General features: G+C 40.9%; 1 long non-coding RNA gene across 1 annotated transcript; it reads left to right on the top strand.

The window, feature by feature from the left end:
• The first annotated feature begins 4,551 nt into the window (after positions 1–4,551).
• Positions 4,552–5,917, top strand: LOC110926852. Its single transcript, XR_002585411.1, has 3 exons — positions 4,552–4,640; positions 5,121–5,174; positions 5,680–5,917. It is a non-coding gene; the product is annotated as an uncharacterized LOC110926852 (long non-coding RNA).
• The last annotated feature ends 1,532 nt before the right edge of the window (positions 5,918–7,449 follow it).

The following is a 7,449-nucleotide window of genomic DNA, read 5'->3' on the forward strand; positions in this document are numbered from 1 at the left end:
ACGACGATGTACGTATAAAGACTTCATGGCGTGCAATCCGGCAACGTATGATGGTAAAATTGATCCGATCGCATGCCAAAGATGGATTTCGAACATGGAGGCGGTGTTTATACGAAGCCGGTGTGATAGAGAAGATCAGGTGATGTTTGCTACGGGTCAACTCACCCTTCAGGCAAAAGATTGGTGGGATGCGCATAGCAAGGAAATAGGCGAAGAAAGACTCCAAACGATGACCTGGCAAGAGTTTAAGGATCCCTTTGTGAAATATCACTGCCCTCAGTCAGCCATTGATAAGATTCAAGAGGATTTCTTACGCCTCCGATAGAAAAACGAGACGATAAATGAGATATCAAACACTTTCTTGGATAAGATGAAGTTTTGTGGAGAGTTAGTGCAAACTGAAAGGATGAAGATTAACCGCTTTTATGGCGTATTAAAGGCAGAATTTAGGGAGTTCATCACTCCCTCGAAGTGTGAGACTCTTGATGAGCTCATCAATCTAGCGCGGGATAGAGAAATCGAGATCAAGAGGCAAGAAGAGCGTGGAGAAAAGAGACCCAATGAAAAAGGTGGAAATTCGACCCCGACCAAAAAGGGGAAGTATCAAGAGCAAGGAAGAAAGGATAAGTCGAAGAGTGGTATCACGCCATGCAAGACTTGTGGAAAACTTCATACGGGGGAATGCTTGTTAGGCAAGAAAGGGTGATATAAATGCGGTAAGGAGGGACACTCATCTTATCAATGCCCGAGTAGCCCAAAGACTTGCTTCAACTGTTTCGAAAAGGGGCACATCAAATCTGAATGCCCGAAACTCCAGCAAGAGTCGAAGAAGAAAGATAAGAAACAAGAAGGTCCTAGGGCCAAGGGTAGAATGTTCCAAATTACCTCCGAAGAAGCCAAGTCTCATCCGAATGTGATTTCAGGTATCTTTTTGCTAAACTCCATACCGGTTTATGTTCTGTTCGATACCGGGGCTACTATGTCATTTATTTCGAATGAAATTATACAACATCCGTCCTTTAGGATCGAACGAATGTCAACGCCACTAGAAGTAGAAATAGCCGATAGTAAGATCTATATGTTACACGAGGTTTGTAGAAACTGTAAATTCATTATAGAAGATGAGGAATTTGACATCGACCTCATACCTATGGTTTTGGGGGAATTTAAAATGATTGTGGGGATGGATTGGTTGGCGCGACACTATGCGGAGATTGACTGCGAAAATAAGGTAATGTTCATCCAGGCTCCAAGTGGAAGACAGTTGAGTATTCAAGGAGAAAGAAACGTGGAAACCAAGTTGTGTACCTTGGTCCAAGCTTACAAATACGTACTTAACGGGAGTAAAGCATACTTAGCTTATGTAGGAGATGCCCGACAAACCCTCCCGAAGCTTGAAGACGTTGAAGTCGTGAACGAATTTCCGGATGTATTTCCGGAAGAATTGCCGGGACTTCCTCCCGAAAGGGAGATAGAGTTTCGCATCGAATTAAATCCGGGTGCGAAGCCAGTTGCGAAGGCTCCCTATAGACTTGCTCCCACCGAGATGCGAGAATTAATGACACAGTTGCAAGATCTTCTAGATAAGGGCTTCATACGCCCAAGTGTGTCGCCTTGGGGAGCACCCGTCCTTTTTGTTAAAAAGAAAGACGGATCGATGCATATGTGCATCGACTATAGAGAATTAAACAAGCTGACCATAAAGAACCGCTACCCTTTACCTAGAATTGACGACCTTTTTGATCAATTACAAGGGGCGAGTTGGTTCTCCAAAATAGACCTGCGTTCGGGGTACCATCAAGTTGGAGTACGGGAAGGGGATATTCCAAAGGCTGTATTTAGAACCCGTTATGGGCACTATGAATTTCTAGTCATGTCGTTTGGGTTGACGAACGCGCCGGCTGCATTTATGGATCTTATGAACCGGCTGTGCCGACCCATGTTAGACAAATCAGTAATAGTATTCATAGATGATATCTTAGTTTATTCGCGAAGCAAAGCTGAGCACGCAAGGCACTTGCGTGAAGTACTCGAAACTCTCCGCAAGGAGAAACTTTACGCAAAATTTTCAAAATGCGCCTTCTGGCTCAGGGAGGTGCAGTTTCTAGGCCACGTGATCAATGCGGAAGGTGTTTTAGTGGATCCATCAAAGATTGATGCTGTAATGAAATGGGTTTCCCCAAAAAGTCCGACTGAGATAAGGAGTTTCCTAGGCCTCGCGGGATACTATAGGCGGTTCATACAGGATTTCTCGAAGATAGCTCTACCTCTAACCAGACTGACGAGAAAGAAAGAAAAGTTTGTGTGGGGTAAGGAACAGGAAGAGGCTTTTCGTATACTGAAGGAGAAATTGTCGAGTCCTCCGGTCCTGACATTGCCAGATGGAACTGAAGATCTGGTTGTTTATTCAGATGCTTCCCACCAGGGGTTAGGTTGTGTTTTGATGCAAAGGGGAAAGGTTATTGCTTATGCGTCGCGGCAACTAAAGCCTCACGAGGTGAACTACCCAACACACGATCTGGAATTGGCAGCAGTAGTGTTCGCCTTAAAGATTTGGAGACACTACTTATACGGTGCGAAATGTACGATTTACTCGGATCATAAGAGCCTCAAGTATTTCTTTGAACAGAAAGATTTGAATATGAGGCAACGAAGATGGCTGGAACTCATCAAAGATTATGATTGTGATATCCTTTATCACCCGGGAAAAGCAAACGTGGTAGCCGATGCGTTAAGCAGAAGAGAGTACCCGTCTCCTCTCCGTGTAAAGTCCATGAAGATGATAGTTACGCCACGATTACTTGAAACGATACGTGAATCTCAAATTAAGTCGCTTGGAGCAGAAGATTTAAAGAAAGAAAGGTTAAAAGGCGTAATCGATAAACTAGAAGAAAATTCGACCGGGATCAAGACGCGATTCGGCCGAATTTGGATACCCCGATTTTGTGAAGTCAAGGCCGCACTACTCGACGAAGCACATAAGTCACGTTATTCGGTCCACCCTGGGGCTACGAAGATGTATCGAGATTTAAAAACCAATTATTGGTGGCCGGGCATGAAACGCGATATCGTCAAATATGTCGCAAAATGCTTAACGTGTTCTCAAGTGAAGGCGGAACACCAAAAGCCCTATGGAGAATCTCAACCATTGGGGATATCGTTGTGGAAATGGGAAGAACTAACGATGGATTTAGTAACCAAGCTTCCAAGAACGAAAAAGGGGCATGATACAATATGGGTAATCGTAGATCGACTTACGAAAAGCGCCCACTTTCTACCCATCAAAGAAGCCTATTCTTCCGAGAAGATGGCGGAAGTCTACATGAACGAGGTCGTGTCTAGACACGGGGTACCCGTGTCAATCATCTCGGATCGTGATACTAGGTTTACCTCTCGCTACTGGCAAAGATTTCACGAGAGTATGGGAACGAGATTGCACATAAGTACCGCCTACCACCCTCAAACTGATGGCCAGTCAGAAAGAACCATACAAACACTTATCGATATGTTGAGAGCGTGTGCCTTAGATTTCGGGGGAAATTGGGATGACCATTTACCACTAGTGGAATTTTCGTATAACAATAGTTACCACAGTGGCATTCAAATGGCACCATACGAATTACTATATGGGAGGAAATGTAGAACTCCCGTATGTTGGGGTGAAGTGGGGCAGAGGGAGCTCGCGCCAAGTGATTTAATAGCAATGACAAATGAAAAGATTGAATTGATTAGGGCTCGCCTGAAAGCAGCCCAGGATCGGCAAAAAGCTTATGGAGACAAGAGAAAGCGTCCCATTGAATTTCAAGTTGGAGATTTCGTTCTGTTGAAGGTGTCGCCATGGAAAGGCATAATCCGTTTTCGTAAACGGGGCAAATTAGGCCCTCGGTATATTGGGCCGTTTAAAGTCTTGGCTCGAATTGGAAGGGTTGCATATCGATTAGAATTACCGCCTACTCTAGACGGAATTCACAATACCTTCCACGTATCGCAATTGAGAAAGTGTCTTGCGGATGAAACAGCATTAGTACCTCTCGATGATATCGAGTTAGATGAGGGGTTGAATTATGTCGAGAGGCCAATAGCCATTAAAGACGCAAAAGTAAAGAACCTTCGTAACAAAGCCGTTAAACAAGTGTTGGTGCAATGGCAGCACCGAAAGGGGTCGGAACTTACGTGGGAATCAGAAGATGAAATGCGAAGATACTACCCTTTCCTCTTTGGTATGTCAACATTTAAATTGTTATGTATTCAGGTTTCGGGGACGAAACCTCTTTTAAGGAGGGTAGAATTGTAACACCACAAAATATGCTATTCGTTTATGCTGCTTTAAGTGTATAAAAGTGTAAGAAAATTTAACCCAATTAAAAGAAAGTGATACTAGTTAATAAGAAAGAAAGTTAGTGTGATAAATGCCAACACTTATAACCATAAGGGCTGAATTTGTAAGTTGTAATAAAAATCTTACTACTCTAAAAAGTTCACAAAAACAAACACACTGGTGTGTGTTGTTGTTCGATGAGGCAGAGACCAAAAAGGGGGAAACCCTAGCTCTTAGATATTATCAAGATTAGGGAGAAATTGAGAGCCCAAACCAATGCTAGAACCTGAATTTTCAACCATCTAAGCTTGAACATCAAAAGGTAAGTCGAAATTCCTGTTTTTGGTGAGTGATGAAAAGTGGGTTTTTAACCCAAACGTGAATTAGGTGAATTTCTGATGCAATTGTAAGTAAGGAACTCATAATAGGTTGAGAATTCTGTCTAATTTCGATTATTGAAGGGGTTAGGGTTTATACCCATTTGATGTAAGACTTTGATGAATATGATGATTACTACAATATACTTACAATTGTGATTTGATGCATGATCTTGTATGTGATAGATAAATTAGATGAGTTAGCATAAAATGAAAGAAAAGATATGAATTAAATTGATTTTGTTAGACTAGGAAGTAAACAAAGTAGAATCCATGCTATGAGTACTTGTACATTATGCTTGTAAATATAATGCCCACCAAGTGTTTGATAAAATGCTTAAGAGATGATTATATGTGTGGTATGAAAAGAAAATGCTGAAATGATTTGAATTTGACTAAGTAAGCAAACGAATGTTATATTGTAGGCGTGAAGGAAGAAAGCACGAACACTAATAGGGCGGAAGGTGTACAAGACCGAGGTATGATCCGTTACATACGAAAGTTTATTTCTTTTTATTATTCGTTAGTAATTATAATGAACAACCCTTGTTATAAGAATCATCCTATGTTTTAGTTAATGCGGTGTTAATAAATGAATGGTAAATCCCTTGCGGACTCGTTTATGCTAAAGAAGAATTATGCTAAGTTATGCAAACCGACCGGTTCTTGCAACTAGGTCGAGTAAGGATATGAGACCATCCGTCTAGAACGGGTGGTCATGTAAGCAAAAATCGTATGCATAAAGTTCAATCCGTTATACGGATAGAACGAATGATTTTTAAGTTAAAAGCAATTAACCCGATGTTATCGGGTCGAATGCGAAATGCTTGAATCTCAATATGAGATTGTGTGCCATACCCACTAAAGTGGGTAATCGAAAGCGTATAAGAAATGGAAGTATATAGACGATTGCAATTACCATATTGGTATTGTGGACTAAATAAGTGTCTTTACTAACTTTTTAAAGTTTGATGTTTAATGTAGGTAAATCCTCGACTTAGACGATTGGACGGCTTGGAACGTGCACACTTGGTTTACGCCCGCCTCACGCTTCCGTTATAAATTACTTTTGAAATGGGTCAATTTTGTGGTCGTATGTACTTTAAGTCCATGTAGTATGTTGTTGTCTTGTCGTAGGGTAAAAACTTAGTAGTTGTAGTCATATTGGGTCTAATGTACGCTTTGCCCGTTTAGGGAATTGTCAAGATGGTTAGACTTTGAAGTCTTGTTTTGTAAACAGGTAGTTAATGGTTTTAAACAAATGGGTCATGCCGAAATTTACAAAAAAAAAAAAATTCCTATTTATTTTGTACGTTGAAAAAGGTGGAAATTGGGGCGTAACAGTTCTGGCCACATCTGGACATCCAAAATTTTTGTACACACTAAATTATTTTTATTTTAGTGATCGGCATGCAAAAAACTCCATTCGTCACTTAATTTGGTTCGTTTTCACGTCCGTTTGAGTTTCGTCGTAATTTAACGAACAACGCGACCGTACGACCAAACGAGCCGACATCCTAGAATGTTCCAAGCATATTTTGAGTCCTCTAAACTTTATTGACCTTGTAGAGCCTTGAAAATGGTTTAACGGGGGTCAAAAAGGCCTGAAATGGACTCGATTGCATGCAGGGACCAAAACTGTAAATTTTGAAAGTTTGCTGATCTGGCGGCTCAGGCGGGGCGCGTAAGCCCAGCCCCAATTCTTACGCGGGGCACCTCAGCAGCCCAGCGACCAGAAAGTTTGTTTTTGCTGCTGTTTCATAGTTCAGGGACTGTTTATGCATTTTTCTTGGAATGTTGAGCAAGTTATGTGCTCTCCAAGTAATACCAGCTGTCCCTAACACATGTATGGTTGTGATTCATTGCTTAATGGCTAATCAAAACACTTGTGATGATCCTAGTGCATCACCACAACTATAAATAGCCATCCAAACTCCTTCATTCTTTGCTCATTTCTCCTCATTCTCTTCTCTCATCTGCTTGGAGCTCTTCTAAGCTGAATTGGGACTTTGTCTTCATTGTAGAAAAGATAGCAAGGACCCTAAGTGAGCTTCGTTCATTCTTTTTATTGCCTTTTTCCTTATGTAGTGCAGAAAGTCAAACGTTTGGCCAACAGTTTGACTTTCGGTTTTGACCATCAATTGCCTTTTTCCTATTAAATCATACCATATGAGTTTAATTACTCATTTGATTTATAGAACCTCATTCTATCCTATCTCCCGATTTAGGAGCCGATTTATTAACATAGTTACCTATACTAGGTGCCGGTTGATTCTGTGATACTTGGAGCTTAAATTGGTCTTATTCTCAAGACTAATTAGCAATCCCAAGTGAGCACATAGTTCCCCTCTTTTACCGTTTTCAAATACTTTGGGGTGATACACATGTACATACGTGTTACTTTCGTGCTTTTCATGCTTTTATGACATAAACATGCTAGTTTCATCTAGTACATATCTAGTGCATGATTTCAATTATGTTTTGCTATGTATGTCAAGCATGCCAGCACATTGATTTGTTACACATTTGTTGCATATGTTTACTTAGCATATGGAACACATTGTTTTACATGACATTTCTGCTATGTATGTTTACTTAACATGCTAGCACATTGTTTTACATGAACATTTCTACTAGGCATGTTTACTTAGCATTCCTAGTACATGGTTTTCACATGCTACATTGGTTATGACATTTGGTGTGTTTAATCAGGACAATAATACATTCATTAACATTGATCACGCCGCTCGGACT

This window comes from Helianthus annuus, chromosome 8, assembly GCF_002127325.2.
Source record: "Helianthus annuus cultivar XRQ/B chromosome 8, HanXRQr2.0-SUNRISE, whole genome shotgun sequence".
NCBI lineage: Eukaryota > Viridiplantae > Streptophyta > Magnoliopsida > Asterales > Asteraceae > Helianthus > Helianthus annuus.